At 47.6% G+C, this 18,412-nt stretch overlaps 1 long non-coding RNA gene across 1 annotated transcript; it reads left to right on the plus strand.

The window, feature by feature from the left end:
- Positions 1 to 7,138: 7,138 nt before the first annotated feature.
- On the plus strand, positions 7,139 to 10,944 carry LOC117795929. Its single transcript, XR_004620122.1, has 2 exons — positions 7,139 to 7,627; positions 9,925 to 10,944. It is a non-coding gene; the product is annotated as an uncharacterized LOC117795929 (long non-coding RNA).
- Positions 10,945 to 18,412: the final 7,468 nt, after the last annotated feature.

The following is an 18,412-nucleotide window of genomic DNA, read 5'->3' on the forward strand; positions in this document are numbered from 1 at the left end:
GAGCCTAGTGGAATAGTTCAGAAAAAGTAAAAGTCTGGACCAGAGAGCAAAAAAGGAAAAGGAGAGAGGGGCGCCTGGGTGGCACAGCGGTTAAGCGTCTGCCTTCGGCTCAGGGCATGATCCCGGTGTTATGGGATTGAGCCCCACATCAGGGCTCCTCTGCTATGAGCCTGCCTCTTCCTCTCCCACTCCCCCTGCTTGTGTTCCCTCTCTCGCTGGCTGTCTCTATCTCTGTCAAATAAATAAAATCTTTAAAAAAAAAAAAAAAGGAAAAGGAGAGAAGGCACTGGAAGCCAACAAAAACAGCCCTCTGTGTGCTGAAAAAAGGGTTTTAAACCAATGCCAGGAGCCAGCACAGTGCAGTCGCTGGAAGCTCAGAGGGGCCGTCCTGGAGCCGCCAGCAGTACCCAGTACCCAGTGTGAGGAAGCACACGGTGGAGACAGATCCTGGCAAATGCCACTCAAGGCCAGAAGCATCCCAGATGGAGGACAGCTAGTGTCCTGAGAACCAATGGGGCAGAGCGGCGGATCCCCGGCCCTCAGTTCTGGAACTGCCCCAGGCGGGACTTGCCCACGTGGGTGAGCAATTGGGCAGAGCCGGGACTTGGAAACCGGGTCATGAGGCAGAGCTTAGCACTGGGCACACAGGGAAACGGAAATGACAAGGTTTCGAACATACTGGAAGAAAGAAGACATACTCGAGACCCAAAGAAGTGGCCCAGATGCCTCGGAGAGGAGGAGGAGGGTGGAAGTGGTTCCCTGCCCCACCCAACATGGTGGACGGGGCTAAAGCAAACTCGTCACTAGGTCAAACTCCCAGGGCGCGGTGTCTGGGCCATCACTCTTTTCTACCCACTTTCCATCAACTGCTGGGGCATTTCTACCAGGGTCTTGAGGCAGTGGGAAGAGGTGGCTAACAGGGCTGATCACTGGATTCTGGGACAGCCGGCAGCCAACAGCCTGCCCTAGGGATGTCCCGGTGGCCAGCAGGCCGATGAGGGCCTCACCACCTACTTCATCCTAGTAACTCAGGGTCTTTTAAAAGCTCAGCACATGAGAGAAGCTATTTAAAATGCTGAGATGATGTGGAGAAGGACCCCAGTCCTGAAGCTACCCAGTCCTTGCGTGCCTGCTGGGTGGGTGGCTGGGCCTGGGGCCCCAGGCGGTTAGCACCCACCCCTGGGCTTTAACAGCCTTCTAGGCTCACTGTGAATTGCTTCGGGCTTTCAGCCTTTGCCCTTAAGACTTCAGTTTTTATTTATTTGAACTTGAACCTAAAAGGGCAAGGGAATTAATTTTATTTGAATTTCACCCTAGGAAGTTCATAATGAGAGAGGGTATTTCTATGTTGACTTTTTTTTTTTTTTTACCAGAGNTTTTATTTGAATTTCACCCTAGGAAGTTCATAATGAGAGAGGGTATTTCTATGTTGACTTTTTTTTTTTTTTACCAGAGTATCTTTGTCATTTTCTCTCTTTGCACAACTTTTTTTTTTTTTCAAGATTTTATTTATTTATTTGACAGAGGTACAGACAGCCAGCGAGAGAGGGAACACAAGCAGGGGGAGTGAGAGAGGAAGAAGCAGGCTCACAGCGGAGGAGCCCGATGTGGGGCTCGATCCCATAACGCCGGGATCATGCCCCGAGCTGAAGGCAGACGCCTAACCGCTGTGCCACTAAGGTGCCCCCTTTGCACAACTTCTGAGCCACATTTGGACTTTGAGGTTGGACTTAACAGAGGATGGGAAAGAGTAGGGACAGAATTCTTAGTTTGGGGTCCAATGTGCCCTTGGAGTTCAATAACGTTGGGTTCTCACCCATCCTAAGGCCTAGAGGGGGGATCTCAACTAAACTCCCAAATTAGAACTGGATGGAATGGGACATGGCCTCCCCCTCCCTGGGGAACCTTTTCACTCCCTACCCAGCCTCACCCCACTCTGCTCAGCAAGCAGCCGCGATATCACGGACCCACGGGTTTGGGAAAAGAAAGTGGACCAGTTCGATTCATCTTCTTCGGGTCCCCTCTTGGGGTTGGCCTGCCTTGCCATGTGGGTGCCCAGCGGTGCGTGCTCTCTGATAGGGGGTGAAGTGGAGCAAACCGCCAGCTTGTGAAGGGCTCTCTCCATCACCCCGAGCCCCGACTGGCAGCTGAGGAGCAGCTCTCCCGCTCGGCCCCGTTATCCCCACACTCCTTGTGCTGTCTGGCTTCCTCCTTTTCATCCCAGATGCTGCAGTTAGTTTCTGCTTTGCTCCCCTGACCTCTGTCAGCCCAACCCCAGAACCCGACGCCCATTTTCTCGGCTGGAAAGGAATGCCAAGCTGTCATTGCAGCTAAGTTTTGGTTTGCAAAGGTCTCACTCTGTACACAGTGGCAGAGGCAGAGTATGTTCGGAAGCAGTGGGGGGAGTGGGAGGGGGACGAGAACAGCTAGCACCAGGTGTCACCCGGAGGAAACTCAACCAGGGAAACCACCAAGCAGGCCTGCAAGGGCCTAGGGTGCCTTGGAGCCCCCCTGCAGCCGGGTCCTTGGGCAGTGGCAACATTGGGATCTGTGGGCCTAGAGACTGAAATGAACCTTTGGCTTTGCAGTCCCCTGCTGAATCGGACCCCTTGGCTCCTGGATGCCTGGTCCAGCCGTAGGGTCTCCCTGTCATGGTCTCTGCTGACTGTCCTCCTGCATGCAATTTTTTTGGGGGGAGGGCTCCTCATCCTGGGCCCCTGCCTCCCCTGGTCCCTTTCCCTGGAGCCCCTTGTAGAAGCAAGCTGGGCTACCCCGAGCAGCTGGGATCTGGCTGGACCAGAACAGCAACTCCTCCATTTTCCAGGCTTCTCCAACAGGAGTGGGCCAGTCGGGGCTCGGGCCCTGGAGTGCCCGCAAACTGAGCTCAGAGTTTCCGACTTCACCATCGGTGCTCTCTCTGGGAGTGCCCACCTGCCCCAGGCTGTGGAAGGCTGTCAAGCAGGGCGACTCCGCCTAAGGCAGGGTCAGCTTTGAGTAAAGGCTAGGGCCATTTCCCCAGAGAGGAGAGGTCCGGGCCTGGGTCCAGGGCCTCTGACTCTACTTTCCCCCTTTGGCCAAAAGGATTGTGAGAGGGTCCTGTGTGAGTCGTCTTCCCCAACTTCCCAAGCAATTTCCCCAGACATTACCTCGTGTTATCCTCACAACAACCCTGTGAGGTAGGTCTTAGCAGCTCTACTTTAAAGGGGAAACAGGCCCAGAGAGGTCAAGTAGGAGGCTTCCCCCAGGGTCACACAGCATGTTAACAGGCAGTGTCTCTGGCCAGACCAGGGAGACAGCCCGCCCCACAGCTTTGCTCCCTCCTCCCGCTGCCCTCCCCTCCAAGCCACCACCTTTTCCCTTTTTTTCCAATTCCTCTTCTACGTTTTTTCTCTCCCGTTTTCCCTGCCCCACTGACATGTATTTTTTATACCTGTGAATGAGTTGTCTACAGCTCCATTCAACAGTCCTGTTTCAGGACAGGCCGGGGAGAAGGGAGCTGGCACGGGATTCTGAAAGGACTGTCTGGGACCTTCTCTGGCCCCCCACCCACCCTTTGCCCTGGTTCAAAGGTCAGCGTGACCATCTACGTGTGTGCAGGAGAGAGCAGGGTGGGCTCAGCAGGGAAAACACTGCTCAGAGCTAAGGACCCTCCTTCTGTCCAGAGGAGGGATCTTTGAGGTGGCGGGGGGTGGGGGTGGGGGACCAATCCCAGGAACTTCCCTGCTGTGTGTGTGGCAGGTGAGGGGGGTGGGGTAGCTTGAATGTCAACACAAAATTTGTCAAAATTAAGAGTAAAACAGCCAGCTCCCAGCATTGTTCAAAGGCTTATGCTAGCTTCCCTTGAACTCTCTAGGGGCTAACCTTGAGCCATGCACAGCCGCAGTTTTTCAGAGCAGAGGTGGTAAAGGGTCAGGGCCTCTGTTTGCCCAAAGAGGGGCCCCAGCAATATTTTCAGTTGTCAGATGTGTTGGGAAAATTTGCAGAAGTTTTTTTTCCAAGTTGGCGGAAGGCCACTCACTCTTTCCGTTGCAAATTCTGTCACACATGCCCTGTGGGAGGAGCTGTGGGTTTTCCGGGTGTGGCTAGGGTGGGGCAGGGGGGAAGGAGGTAAAATTGGGTGGATCTTTAATGTATGGGTTGAGTGGGATTATTTATGTGCTTTGAAGTCACTCGTGGGTCTGCTTAATCATAGCTATCTTAGCGCATAAATGGCTTCCAGGGACATTTTCTGCCAAAGGAAAGATGGAATTATCTTTCTAATCACTCTGTAGGAAATACTACAAAATCGTTGTCACATAAAGGTAATTGTCTGTCAAAAGACATGGGAGTAGGGAATATTTTAAAGGTGAAGGTGCGTCTGGCAGTTAGTAAAAATGTCAGGGTGTTCTTCTTGACTTTGTGATGTATTTGTTTCTAAAATTCGTAATTTCTTTTCTGGAGCTAAATAATTGCTTTACATGAAAAGGAATCCCTTAGCATTTTGAGTGTGCTGACAACCGGTTTTCTGTTCAGCCTCATCTTCCAACCCCCTCTTCACTTATGACTCAATGTCCCCCAGGGCTTATTGGTCAGCTATTCATGAGGCGCCAAGCTTTCTGCGTGGCTCTGTTCTCATGCCACGCCATCTGCCGCCCTCTAGAACTGAACAGCCCACTCAACGCATTGAAACTGTAATGTGAGAGCTTCCTCGTCCTAAGCTGACTGATTCCTACAGATCATCAGCCCCAAGTCACGCATGAGGAAATTGAGGCCAAGGCCAATGCTGAGGCTAAAGGAGGTGACAGTATTGAATGACAGCATGACATGAGGGATGAGGTCAAGGCAGTTGGTGAGGTCAAGATAGCTGCAGAACTTTGTCCCAAGGCCATTCCAGTTGGTGACGAAATAACTGTCTCTAAACAGATCCCAGCCAGGGCTCCTCCCCCACAGCAGGGGTGGGGGGGTGGGGGGGGCGCTCCTTCAGGAGCCAGAAATGCCTTGGTTTCTATGGTTTCATTCACAGGCCATCTTGGCTCTATGTTGAGCAGGGAAGCTGAACTGACTTGCCCAAGATCACTCAGCCACTAAGTGACAGATCCAGGTTTCAAATCCAGGTCTCTGGACTCAGCAGGGCCAGGGAGAATGAGGGCAAACAGATTGGCAGCCGATGAAGCTGAGCTGGCCCTCCTGGCAAATGGGGCCGTGAGAACGGCAGCAGCAGGCCACAGCCCAAACAGGTTGATTCTGGCCCCTTCTTTCCCCAGTGGCTCCCCAAGCCATGTGGATGGAACTTTCTGGTACCACATCCTTGCATTTGAGGGCCCCCCCACCCTTTAAAGACACTTTTGGTGCCTCACTAGGTCTCTATATGACAATGTCAGGAGGGGGCAGAGCTGTGATTATTTTACAGATGACAAAGAAGCCTCAGAAAACGTTGGGAGCTCAATAACCTCCCCAACGGGGCGGGATGTTCCCTGGGACACAGGCACAGGGGACAGGGGCCATTCACCTAATATCCTAGCCTATTCCACAGGGAAACACCCACTATCATCCTCCCCGAGGGAGAAGGCTGAGACCCCAGGGCACCCTGGCAAAGGATGCACAAAGCATGAACAAATGATGGGCGGAGGGGGAGGTCAAGCCCAAGAAGTGGTTCCCGTGTGACGCGAGAGGGGTCTTCTCCTGAGGCCTCAGTTTTGGTCCCCTTGGTCCACCACACTCAGAATCCCTGAAATGGGAAGGGGTGTTCATGACAGATTTCTCAGTGTCTCGTTCTCACCAGGCTTGGTCCCCATGGTGTTCTCTCCCTCACCTCCCACGGGCATCCCTTCCTTGCCTTGCCATTGTCCATCTGACCCTTCCTCTTTCTTACAGGGGAAGGGAAGTCTCCCAAAGGTAAAGGTAAGTCTCAGGGTGGGTTAAGAGGGAGCTTTAGGCACCAGAAAGAGCTGTGGTCAGTCTTCCAACTACGTGTGAAAGCAACCTCTGAGGTCTCTTCCTGTTCCAGAACTAGGCTCTTGATTCAGGTCAAAAGAGCTTTTTAAAAATTTTCTATATTCCCCTCCCCCCTTTCCCCGATCATTCTTTCCCTACCCCTTCCGAAAATTAGCAGGAGTCTTTGTTCAATAATTGGGTTTATGAGGCTGGGGAATGATGGCACGGACTCATCTTTGCCGGGAGACGTCCCCAGCTCAGTCTCTTCCATCGCCCCCTTTCCCCCTCCACTTTTTCATTGAGTCCACCCCTCCTCAAGCCTTCCTGTCCTCCCTTCTTCCTTCTTTCTGGCATCCTGCGCGGTTCTTTCCACTCCACACTCGCTCGACCAGTCATTCTGGACTCCCGATGAAGGCCTGGAGGGGCTACTTTCCCTTGCCGGGTGGGCACAGCGGAAGTCTCCTACCCCTGCCTTCTGGCCAGGGTCTGAAAGTTTGGGCCCCCAGACCCTTCCCTTCCTGCCTCAGAGGCTCCCGCACTAGGCATGCCCCTCAGTCTCAGCAGTTTTCCCGCCCCTTCCCTCCAGTCTCGGGGGCCGCTGGGCAATAACCGAGACACTCAGCGCTCTAAGGCGGCCCTGGGCGCAGTGGCGGATCAGATCTTCCAGCCTAACGGCCACAGCACGCCTGGCCGCCCGTTGCTAGGGCAACCCGCCCACTACCGGCCCCCTCCCTCCCAGCAGGCTCCGCGCACCAAGAGGGCTAGGTCGCTCCCAGCGTGCTGCGCGCGGGGGCGGGGCCGAAGCGGGACCCGTGTGATCAGCTAGACCCCCAGATCCAGGAGATCGTGTGTGCCGGCCACGCCAGCCCAGTGGGCAAAGTGGTGGCTAACACGGTGCTAGGCCAGGGGCTGGGAGTGAGGCAGGCGTCCAGAGAAAAACCTTATCTGGCTTAATTTATGTTTTTACAATGACCTTTTTGTTAGCATCCTGATTTAAATTTGTTATAAAGAATAATGTACGGGGGGGGGGTGCCTGGGTGGCGCAGTCGTTAAGCGTCTGCCTTCGGCTCAGGGCGTGATCCCGGCGTTCTGGGATCGAGTCCCACATCGGGCTCCTCCACTGGGAGCCTGTTTCTTCCTCTCCCACTCCCCTGCTGTGTTCCCTCTCTCGCGGGCTGTCACATAAATAAATAAAATCTTAAAAAAAAAAAAAAAGAATAATGTACAGGGGACACCTGCGTGGCTCAGTAGGTTAAGAATCTGTCTTCAGTTGGGATCACCATGGATCCTGGGATCCGGGGATCCAGTCCTCACATTGGACTCCTTGCTCAGCGGGGAGCCTACTTCTCCCTCAGCCTGCAACTTCCGCTGCTTGTGTGCTCTGTCTGACCAAAAAAAAAAAAAAAAAGTACAAGTGCTAGTGGATCCTCCTTACCCCCCACTTGGGTCAGGCTGATGTGAACCCCCCTCCCCCGCTCTTACCCTTACACCTCAATCTCTAGGGAGGAAACCACACTGCGGAGTCTGGTGATAACAGTTGTGCGTGTGCTTATAACAGGAATTCAGATCATGCCACCCAGAATATGCCACTGTAACATATTGAGTATTTTGAGTTAAAGACACTCCAAAAACTGGAAATGCAAGAAAATTGATGTGATGTAGGCTGAGGGGGACAGCCAAGAAAGAATTCTCGAGAACTTTTTGGTGCAAAAAGGTAGGTTATTCTGTTCTGTTTTTTAAGAATTTAAGGGCGCCGGGGTGGTACAGTTGGTTAAGCGTCTGCCTTCTGCTCAGGTCAGGAGCCCAGGGTCCTGGGATCCAGTCTGGCATATGGCTCCTTGCTTGGTGGGGAGCCTGCTTCTCCCTCTGCCTTCCAGTGCCCCTGCTTGTGCTCTTTCTCTCTGACAAATGAATAAATAAAATCTTAATAAGAAAGAATTTAAATATTTTTTTAAAAATATGATTTTATTTATTTATTTGAAAGAGAGGGGGAGAGAACGAGCACAGCGGTGGGGGGCAGAGGGAGAGGGAGAAGCAGACTCCCTGCTGAGCAGGGAGCTGGACTCGGGACTAGATCCTAATCATGACCTGAGCCGAAGGCAGGTGCTTAACCTACCAAAGCCACCCCGGCACCCCAACAGGTGTTTTTATTAAAGCAGAGTGGGCGACAGGGCCTGATGAGGGAACAGAAGGCAAGCTAAGGACAAGCAGAAACTGACACCCTGCAACCCCCCCATGGGATGTACGTGACATTCCTCGGCACCCCTGGCTCCCCTAAAGCTAAGGAAAGGAAAAACAAATAGTTAACTAACAGAGATCACAATCCTGCAAGACCTGAGTCTCCCTCAGTTTACACACGTCCTAGTGATTTACAAGGAAGAAGCTTTCTTATCAATAGCCTAACTTCCAGAGGCCCATAATTCAGTTTCCTGGAGCCCTAAGATTACCACCTCCCCCCATAAAATTGAGGGAAGCTGAGGCAGAAAGAAATGTAAATAAAACGGAATTTCTCTTAATCCTGCAGCCCATTAATAAGGACGTGCGATAGGAGGAAAGTAACATTCTCCCAGAAAGCTCCCAACTACCTTACTGTTCACACCTTCTAGAAGGGTCAACAGTCTTAACTTGACAATAGCAAGTCCTCCAGTGTCCTGCGAGTCTTCCTTCTCAACTCCCTTTTTCCTCACCTCCCCCAACCCCATGGTATAGAATCAGCCGCCTCTCACAACCCGGGGCAGCACCTCTTTTCGCCTGATGAGGTTGTGGGATACAGGTGAGGTTCAGTGGGGTGGAGTCCGGAGCTGGCGACCAAGAAAGAATTCTTGGGATGTCTTTGGTGCAGGTGCAAAATGGTGGTTTATTAAAGCACAGGGGCAGGACCCGTGGGCAGAAAGAGCTGCTGCCCTCGGTTATGAGGGGTGGCTGATTATATACTATGGGGTTGGTAAGGAGGTAAGGAAAAAGGGAGGTTTCGAGAAAATACTTTCGTATGTTAAAGATGACTCACAGGATACCAGAGGCCTTGCTCTTGTCAAGTTAAGGTTGTTTACCCCTCTAGTAAGGAGTTAACATGAAGATAGTTGGGAAGTCCCTGAATTCCTGGAAGTGTCTGTCTATGGCCTGCCGGTTATAAGGACATTTAATTGTATTTACATTCCCTTCTGGAAGCTAGGTTATTGGTAGAAATGCTTTGTTCTTGTAAACTGCTAAGACATTGGGAAACTGAGGGAGACTTAAGTCTTGCAGGATTGTGGTCTCTATAGGTTAACTATTTCTTTGCCCTTTAGGGCAGCCAGGGGTGCCTGAGGAATGTCACGTACCTCCCATGAGGGGGGTTGCGGGGTGTCAGTTTCTGCTTTGTCCTCAGCTTGCCTTCTGTTCCCGGCTGGATCACGGCTGGAGCCGAAGACAGAGCCACACAGGCACCCCCTGGGATTGTGTTCTCAAGAAAAGATTCAGGACAGCAGTACTTTCGGTTTGGAAAGGGAAAAACCCTTCATTGATATTATAAAAATCTGATAGAAACAGAAAGAGAAATCTACACATAGATGAGGGTAATAGCAGTAAATGAGAAAAGGACAACGTTACATCAAAAGGGGTACTTACAACATCCAACCTCATTAGCTGGGGAGGGCCCAGTGGCAACAGCTGGGCAGGAGTCCCAGACTGAGAGGCCTGGGCAGAGTGTGCTCCCCTCAGGTGAGACTTCCAGCTGACCATCCCCATAAAGGCCCTATTTATAGGACAAATGATGGGGTTTGAAGTTAAACATTTGTTCGCCTACATGCAGTAGAAGGCTAACATGGAGGTCTGCCTCTTGTCAAGCTGAGGGTGCTTTGGGCCTCTAGCAAAGCATGACTTTAAGGCAGTGGTGAGCTCTTTGAGGAAAGTCACGCTCTGCCTGTCTCAGGTATTTATCAAAGGGCTGCAAGTTGTAAGGAAATTTAATTTTATCTACATTTCTTTTGCCTTGGTTCTCACCAAAACCCACTCTTTCCTTTTTCTTAAAAGCTACAGGTGGGAGAGTGCGATGTCTGAATGGTGGTCTCAGGTCTTGGATTCCCCACGGAAGATTTACTGAAAGATTTACGTGCGGCCGCGCTGGGGTAAAGAGAGCCAGCAGGAAAGGAGCAAGCACGAAACAGTTTAGGAAGGACTCTCAAGACGGACCCAAGGGCGGCAACGCTCTGGGGTTAGGGGTTTGCATAGGTTTGGCCGTAGCTAGGGCGGTGTCCCGGTGGAGTTGTTTCCAGTCATCTAAGGGACTCCTCTTACTGGTCGAAGAGGGTCCAGTTTTTGGCCCTGAAAGGTTCTTGCCCTACCAGTCATGGCCATCTTCCCGCTGGGGGGGCGTGTGTGAACCGCAATGTAAATACGTTACAATGAAGCTATAGGGTACCCAGGGTTAGTCCCCAGGTGTCGGGAGCCGGGATGTTGTGCCCTCAGGCTTCTCTGTCACCTGTTTATCACAGTCCTTGCCTCCAGTTCAGGTGTAAGGAACTGAACTCTATCAAAAGCAGGAGATGGGGACCCCTGGGTGGCTCAGTTGGTGAAGCTGCCTTTGGGCTCAGGTCACGATCCTGGGGTTGTGGGATGGAGCCCTGCATTAGGTTCCCTGCTCAGCGGGGAGCCTGCTTCTCCCTCTCCCTCTGCCCCTCCCCCCAGCTCACACTCTAGGTAAAAAAAACAAAAACAAAAAAACCCCCCAAAAAAACAAAAACAAAAAACCACACCAGCAGGAGATGAAATTCCACACGGAAGATATCCTCCCTATAGCAGAAGGAAAGAAACATTCGTATCATGGAGAAGTTCAGACCAAGAGAATTCTGTATACACTTTGTTAAAAAAACTCTGTATGAATAGACCTTGTTAAAACAGTTATCTTTCTTAAGCCTCCCCACATAATTTACTTTCCCACAATTGTGTCACTGTGTTCAACCTAATATAAAGCATGTTGATTTTTCCGTTTCTTTGGGTCTGAAGACTTCCATGTCACGTGAAACTTGTATTAAATACATTTGTACGCTTTGCTCCTGTTGCCCTTATGTCATTTACTTTTCTGCTGAAAAAAACTCTAAGAGGGTAAAGGTAAAATTCTGCTTCTCCTACATGGTGTTAAAACAAAACACAACACACCCAGAAATGTGAGGGTGGGGTAACGACAGTAGAGCATGCGACTCTATCTCGGGCTCGAGAGTTCAGGTTGGGTGTAGAGATTACTCAAAAATAAAATCTTAAAACAGACACACAAACCCACACACCCCATTTTAGACCGACTTCCCAAACGGGCGCTTAACACGTATTCTAATGGCAATGTCGACCTCCCCCAGAAATGTAGCCTTAAATTGGTCAGTTAGTAATCTAGTATAATCTTTCAATCATTATCAATGTCTTGGCCACCTGGGTCCTCTCTACCCTCCAAAAATGAGGTAATCTGCATAAGACACCTTGCTTTCCCCCCTAGGAAACCGCGGCGTCTGGAACAAGACTTTTCTTTTGCTAATAACTTTCTTGCCCCTATTGTCCTTGTATAAAAACCTCCCACTTAGTACAACCCCTTGGAGCACCTGGCTACTTCCAGGTGGGATGCTGTTCATGCATGAATCATTGAATAAGGCCAATTAATCTCCAAATTCACTTGGTGGAATTCTCTTATGTAGCAATGGTTTGGGTTCCCTTTCAGCGCTTGGCTGAACAGCTGTCTGCGCTGCTTCCCACACCTGCTCTGTCCATCTGTTGCGGAAGTGAAAAGTCCGCCACCCACAACGGAGAGGAAAACACCATGTTACTCCGGTTTTTTGCAGAAAGCGCTATTATTGCAAAGCGGCCTAGCAGAGACAGGTGGCTGGCTCAAAACTGTTTCCCTTACCTGAGCCTAGAACATGATTTTATAAAGGTTGGGATCACATACATATTGATGAAAAGGGCGGGGAATCTAGGACGCTTCATGAGGCAGGATGGTGCATGCGCATTGAGGAAACCTACATCCTCTGTTCACTTTAGGGTAGAGATTTCACATTGAAATTAGGCAAAATGAGGCTCCCGCTGTTAGGCTGTCACCTCTGGACAAGAGAAGGGGCTCTGTAGCTGCTCTGAGAGCCCATATAAGCTAGATGAATGCGAGGTTTCAGGGAGGACATTCTTCCTCTACCCTCAAGGTCTTCAGGCTGGGGAAGAATTCAATTTACGTAAGACAGGTTAACAGGTGAAAAAAAAAAGTTCCATTTTAAGTTCATGGTGGCCCATTAATGAAACTGAGACCCAAGAAAATGACCAAGGCAGGTTTTTATACATTTTAGACAAAGAGACAATCCATTTGTGAGGAATTTACAGGATAAAGAAAACAGGTGTTCGGGAGCTTTAACTAGTAAGGAATTCTGAGCAGAATTAGGCTGACAACAGATCAGTAACAAAGTAACAAGGTTTGTCCCTCTCTCTGGTGGTAAGGATACCTTTTCTTAGTATAGGGAGGGCACCTTTTAGATGGAAGATACATTTCCTGCTTTCAGGGGAAGAGGACGGTCTGAGAGTTCTTCTGAAACAGACTGTCTCAAGTCACTTTTATTTCAAATAAGAAGTATGACAAATTGGCACAATTTGGAGCAGCCTGCCCTTGGCCCCTACAGCTTCCCCTCTGAAACTCCCCTGGGAGGTTCGAATATTAAAAGCTGAACCGGTAGACTGTTCCGTCTTCTTGGATGGTCTCACTCAGTTCTGACAATTGGTCAGTTTCATTAGCTTCCACTTCGGGAGGCGGTGAAGCAGGTATGCGATCCAAGTTAGGCCTTTTGCTTAAACAATCAGGTGATCAAGAAGAGGCCCATCAATGGAATAAAAGAAAAATGGTGGTTAATAACTGGATCAAACGCTAATCCAGTCTGTGAGTTTTTAGGCCAGGTAGTCAAGATTTCCAGATGTCAGGCTCGAAGCATTTGCAGACAGAGCACGCTGTGACCACCTGACAGACTCTCCTGGTTTGTAGCTGGGGTCTCTGGTGACCCTCTAAGGGCTCCCAGAGCAGCACGTGTGACGACTGTCTATGCACGAGCTCTTGTGGTGATGTCTCTCAAGTTTACATCAGGTTGTCATGTTTAGTTCGCAGGCCTTCAGGAAAGAGAGCAGTTTTACTTCTTAAATGAATCCAAGTCAGAAGGTGGAAGAAAAATTTTAAAAATGTTACTTTGGAGATGTGTGTAGCCAGCCACTGGAGGAAACTAGAAGAAATCAGGGTCTGGTTCAGTGTATAATGAGCAGTATCAGAATGTAATATTTACATAGGTGTTTTATTGAAACTTATTTTCTCCCTATCACCCTCATTTTTGCCAAAGATAAAACAATTAAGACTAATTTGCTTGCAAAATAAGTCTAGTTAAAAAAGAACAACAACTTGGCTTGATTATTGACATAAATGCAGCAAGAAGAGCTGCTGACCACATAGGATCTTTTAAACCTGCTTTACTGGAATTTTTCGTAAGGAATCTTAGATTGAACTTCTAATAGCCTCTCAAGGCCAGGAGCCAAGCCAAATACTTGCCATCATGCCTCGCCTGCAATACCTACAGATTTGGGTTAACTCCTCTCTTCTCGAGGTCCCCAATATATTCTGAGGTTCCTGCACCTGCCAGGAAGTGACCTTCTTTACTGCCTGGTGCGGCTGCTGGGAACCCTCTAAGAAGGTAGCAGGCTGGTATTTCCAAGGGGCTTATTGGCTCCATCAAGTCAACCTTAGTTCCTTAAAGCTGTCTGGTCATATCTGAGACTACGAATGTCTCTCTCAAACATGACATTCCAGCAAAGTCTTGGTTAAAAAAAAAAAAGAAAAAGATTTTTTTCCCCCCAATGATGTCTTGTTATAAGGAGAACAGATTCTTGCTGCACTTACGCTAATAATCATAATTACCTTGAAAGAAAGAATACTTACTGAGAATTTCTGAATTTTGGAGGGTTCAGGTAGGGAGAAAAAGATAAATGTTTCTTATTTGTTTACAAAGGAGTATTTTACCAAATTGCTGTAAGCCACAGCTTAAGAGAAAAAAGTTTTCTTAAGTCAGGAAAAACAAAACATTAAAGAAAAAAAATCAGCAACGTTTTCAACAAAAATGTGATACAATCATAATTATCTTCCTCAGTTTATTAAGTCTTACACCATTAATTCTTCTGCTCGAATCCAGTTTTTCCACTAGTTCCAGAAATTCTTACTTCAGTTTAATGATCTTAAGGTTATAAGAAACCTGTACTCAGAGTTCTTCCCAGGAGTCTCACGGAAGCACATTTGCAGAGAGCTTTTATGAAAGCATCTGAGTAAAACTGTAATTGTCTGTAAGTGATAAGACTTAATGGCCTTGGTCAAAGATCCGATTAGAGTCCATTACAATGCAACTGATAAGAAAATCTGCTTTCTCGGACACACAACATTTCAAGATAATAACATGTTAGGACATATCAGATCCCCAGGAGTTTTATACAATTTTTAGAATATGTATTTTAATAATATATCTATACAAACATAATCTAAGAGGGTTTAGTATCATTTATTTGACAATACTTCCCATGTAATTTAACAAGTAAGCCAAATTAGTTTCATTTTTACAAAAAAAAATTTTTTTAAAAATATTTTAAGTAATCTCTACACCCAATGTGGGTCTAGAATTTACAACTCCTACGTCAAGACTTGCAGGCTCTACCCACTGAGCCGGGTAAGCACCCCTTCACAAATTCTTGAAATGTTCCCAGGGCCTTCTGGAACATTTCATTTAGATTGTGGTCAAAAGACTTTCTTTTAGAATTTGATTTTGGGAAGTATGTCAAAAAATATCAATAGGTTTGAACATTTCATTGATCAAAATCAATATATCAAAAGGTTGAAACTCGGCACTGGATTACAGATTATTAGGACACAGTATTTATCTATTTAACCAAAGTGATAACGAAAGATTTCAAAGGAAAATACAGATGATACATCGTTGTGAGCAAAACTTAGCTCTTAATATTAAGACTCAGTTTTTTTTTTTTTTGAATAATCAAAAATCTGATAAAGAGAAGACACAGAATCTTTGTTTTCCTGTCAGGTTACATTAAAGGCAATCTTTAATGTCATCTTTAACAGGGAACTGTTTACAAAAAGCAAACCAGGGGCGCCTGGGTGGCACAGCGGTTAAGCGTCTGCCTTTGGCTCAGGGCGTGATCCCGGCGTTATGGGATCGAGCCCCCACATCAGGCTCCTCTGCTGGGAGCCTGCTTCTTCCTCTCCCACGCCCCCTGCTTGTGTTCCCTTTCTCGCTGGCTGTCTCTATCTCTGTCGAATAAATAAATAAAATCTTAAAAAAAAAAAAAGCAAACCAATAATCTAGTAAAAATCTAATAAAACATTTCCCTTGTGAGAGAAAAACCAAACTTAATTTTGCATCAGCAAAGCTTTTGATATTAAAATACACTTACTTTAACCTTAGGCACTACTGACCACACAAAAAAATTCCCTTCCAAAGGTGTTGTTTTTTTTTTTTAAATAAAGCTTTTACAACTCTTCCCCCCCCACACACATTTAGATTTTGTCCTGTTTCCCCACTTTAAATAATTAGCCTCACTTTAGGAAAAAAAAAATTTTCTCTCAACAAAAATATTTTTTCATTTCTCAGATTTTTTAACTAAAAACATGTATCTTACTTTCCCTGCATACAGTTTATTTTTCCAGTAGTTTTAATGCTTTTATTAGAATTCTCGTGGAGGGGCGCCTGGGTGGCACAGCGGTTAAGCGTCTGCCTTCGGCTCAGGGCGTGATCCCGGCGTTGTGGGATCGAGCCCCACATCAGGCTCCTCTGCTATGAGCCTGCTTCTTCCTCTCCCACTCCCCCTGCTTGTGTTCCCTCTCTCGCTGGCTGTCTCTATCTCTTTCGAAAAAAAAAAAAAAAATTAAAAAAAAAAAAAAAAAAGAAGTGCTCATCCGCACACAGGAGCCCCTTTCTAGCCACTTGTATTTTAAAAAGTCCTCCCCCCTCCCCTCTTCCCTTCAGTTTCAGGTGGCGGTGTGTTGTGTTTGCATTTCAAAGACATGATAGGATTTATAACTTTTTCTTTCTTTCAGTTTAAATTCAATTAGCCAACATAGAGTACATCATTAGTTTCAGATGCAGTGTTGAATAAAGGATTTGTCCTTTAAGGGACAGAGAAAGAAGGCAAGGTTTTGTTTTGTCTTAGTTTCAGGGTATTTGCAATTTAAAATTTACCTTTTTTTCTTCTGTAAGTACAGGGCAATTCTGTTCCAACAATGTGATCTTTTGTAATATCGATAAACATTTTGAGAGGAATAGATGAGGGTTTAAGATCATTAAAGGTAGGTGGGCTGTGACTTGTTTTTAGGGTTGTATTTCTGGTTCTGCAGAGGTTTGTAAAACGTAGATGATTGTTTTTAATTCCCCCAGGAGAACTGGGTTACAGTCTGAATATCAAAGATTTGGCCTGCCTTTTTAACTTTTTAAAGTAGGTTCCACAGCCAACGCGGGGCTCGAACTCACAAACCTGAGACCAAGAGTTGCATGCTTCACCGACTGAGCCAGCTAGGCACCCCACCTTTTTTTGTTCTTTAATGAGGGAGATTTTTTAACAAAAAGGAAATCAAAAGATTTATGCCTTCCTAAAATCTATAAACCAATTTAACAAAAGCCTTCTTCCTGAATACACAATTTAACGTTGGCTTCTATTAGCCTCTGAATATTGGCCTTTGCTACATCATTTGCAGGAGGGCTTCGGAGAAATTCTGGTCCTGTTTCCTCTGTGGAGGAGGGGAGGCGTTCTTCCAGGGGCCATGTGGTAATCAGTCCTTTTTTTGCACTGAAAATGTCTCAAGAATGCGGTAATCAGTCCTTTTTTTGCACTGAAAATGTCTCAAGAATGCTTTGACTATTTGCTTTCAGACCCCGAACATCACATCACATTACCCAAGGTTAGCTGTTATTCTAGTAAGACAATTCACAACTCTAAGAATATTTGAGAATATCTACTTATTAAATCCAGCCAATTTAAAGGATCTATCATCTGGCCATTGGTGGCTAGGATCTTACTAATTTCAGTAGTGACTCAGACCAATGAGCTTTTTAATGGCTTAACCAAAAACCTAAGCGACATTCAGACAAGGCATAGACGACGCAGTCCCCATGACCCAGAAGTTTATTCCCCCCAAATAATCTAAGAAACCAAAGAGCTTTGTTGTATAGGTGTAAGGATGTCTCTGGTCTCCCACAAATCGGAGATGCCTCCAGTCGCAGACCCGATAATCGGTGACACTGGGCAGGCACTAACCGGAATGGGACTTTTCCAGGGCTGACCCTTGAGACAACAAATGACCCTTATGGGCTGGGCCTTCTTACGATCAACTCTTCTGAGAGCTGGCCCAGCTGGACAGAGTGTTTTTTTGTAACTCTGTGTCCAGGATCCCCAGCCGACTTGACTGGGCACCAACGTGCACCCCAGTAAGTGCACCCTCTGGATGACGGAGACCAGAAAGAATGTTCTCACTGGTCACAAAGGCAAGCTCTTAGGACACAGAATGAGACAGAAGGAAACACTTAATCTGGATTTTATACAGGGGACGCACAGCAGTTTGTCCAAACAGATGCTGATCTGGTGAGCACTGGGAACTGAGCAGTCTCCAGGCCAGATTGAAAAATCAGACTTCTGGGGTCTATGCCTGCTCTATGGCAATTCCTTTTTATGAACAAAGGACACAAAAGACCGACCAACAAAGACCATCTCTGGGAGAAAATGGGTCAGAAAACAGAGTGTGCTGCCAAATTTTTACCACAAGTTGCAAAGCCCAAGGAACCAGTCCCACGATATTCTCTCCTGCTGATCTAAGTTTAGAGAGAGTAAAAAAGATTCTCACCATTCTCGTTCCATTGGACTGTGCAAACAGGTTCCAAAAGGCTCACATGGTAAAAGATCTTACCTTCTGCCATCTGTACTGTCACATGTCCCAGGATCTCAGTGGTGGCAGTGTCTGCTCAAGCAGTTGCCCAGCAAAACAAAGTATCCTGCCCAGTATGCCAACTACTGGGGAGGGAAAATTCTTCCTCGACTCTTCAGGTCTCCCAGGTGGATTACCAATTCAATTTACTTGAGACAGGACAGGAGAAAAAACCCCAAACCTTTGTTACAAAGCCCAGTAATGAAATCGAGACAAAGAATGACCCAGGCAGGCAGCTTCTATACGTTTTAGACAGAGAATACACCTGTGAGGAATTTACAGGATCAGGAAAAAACTGGTGTGGGGCTCCATCCCAGAACCCTGAGGTCATGACCTGAGCCACCTGAACCGCCCAGGCGCCCCTGGCATTCAGTACTTCGTGGTAGTACCAAGGTCTACCAAGAAATCTATTAAGTGTCTTTTTCACCAATAAGGTGACCCGGGGTTCCCCGTGGGAAATTTCAGTGAAGGCTGTAGGGCTGTTAGGAGTCTCTGGGCCCCGTGATTCTGGATAGTTCTTGTGGGGGAGATGGAGGAGGG

Source organism: Ailuropoda melanoleuca, chromosome 14 (assembly GCF_002007445.2).
Source record: "Ailuropoda melanoleuca isolate Jingjing chromosome 14, ASM200744v2, whole genome shotgun sequence".
NCBI lineage: Eukaryota > Metazoa > Chordata > Mammalia > Carnivora > Ursidae > Ailuropoda > Ailuropoda melanoleuca.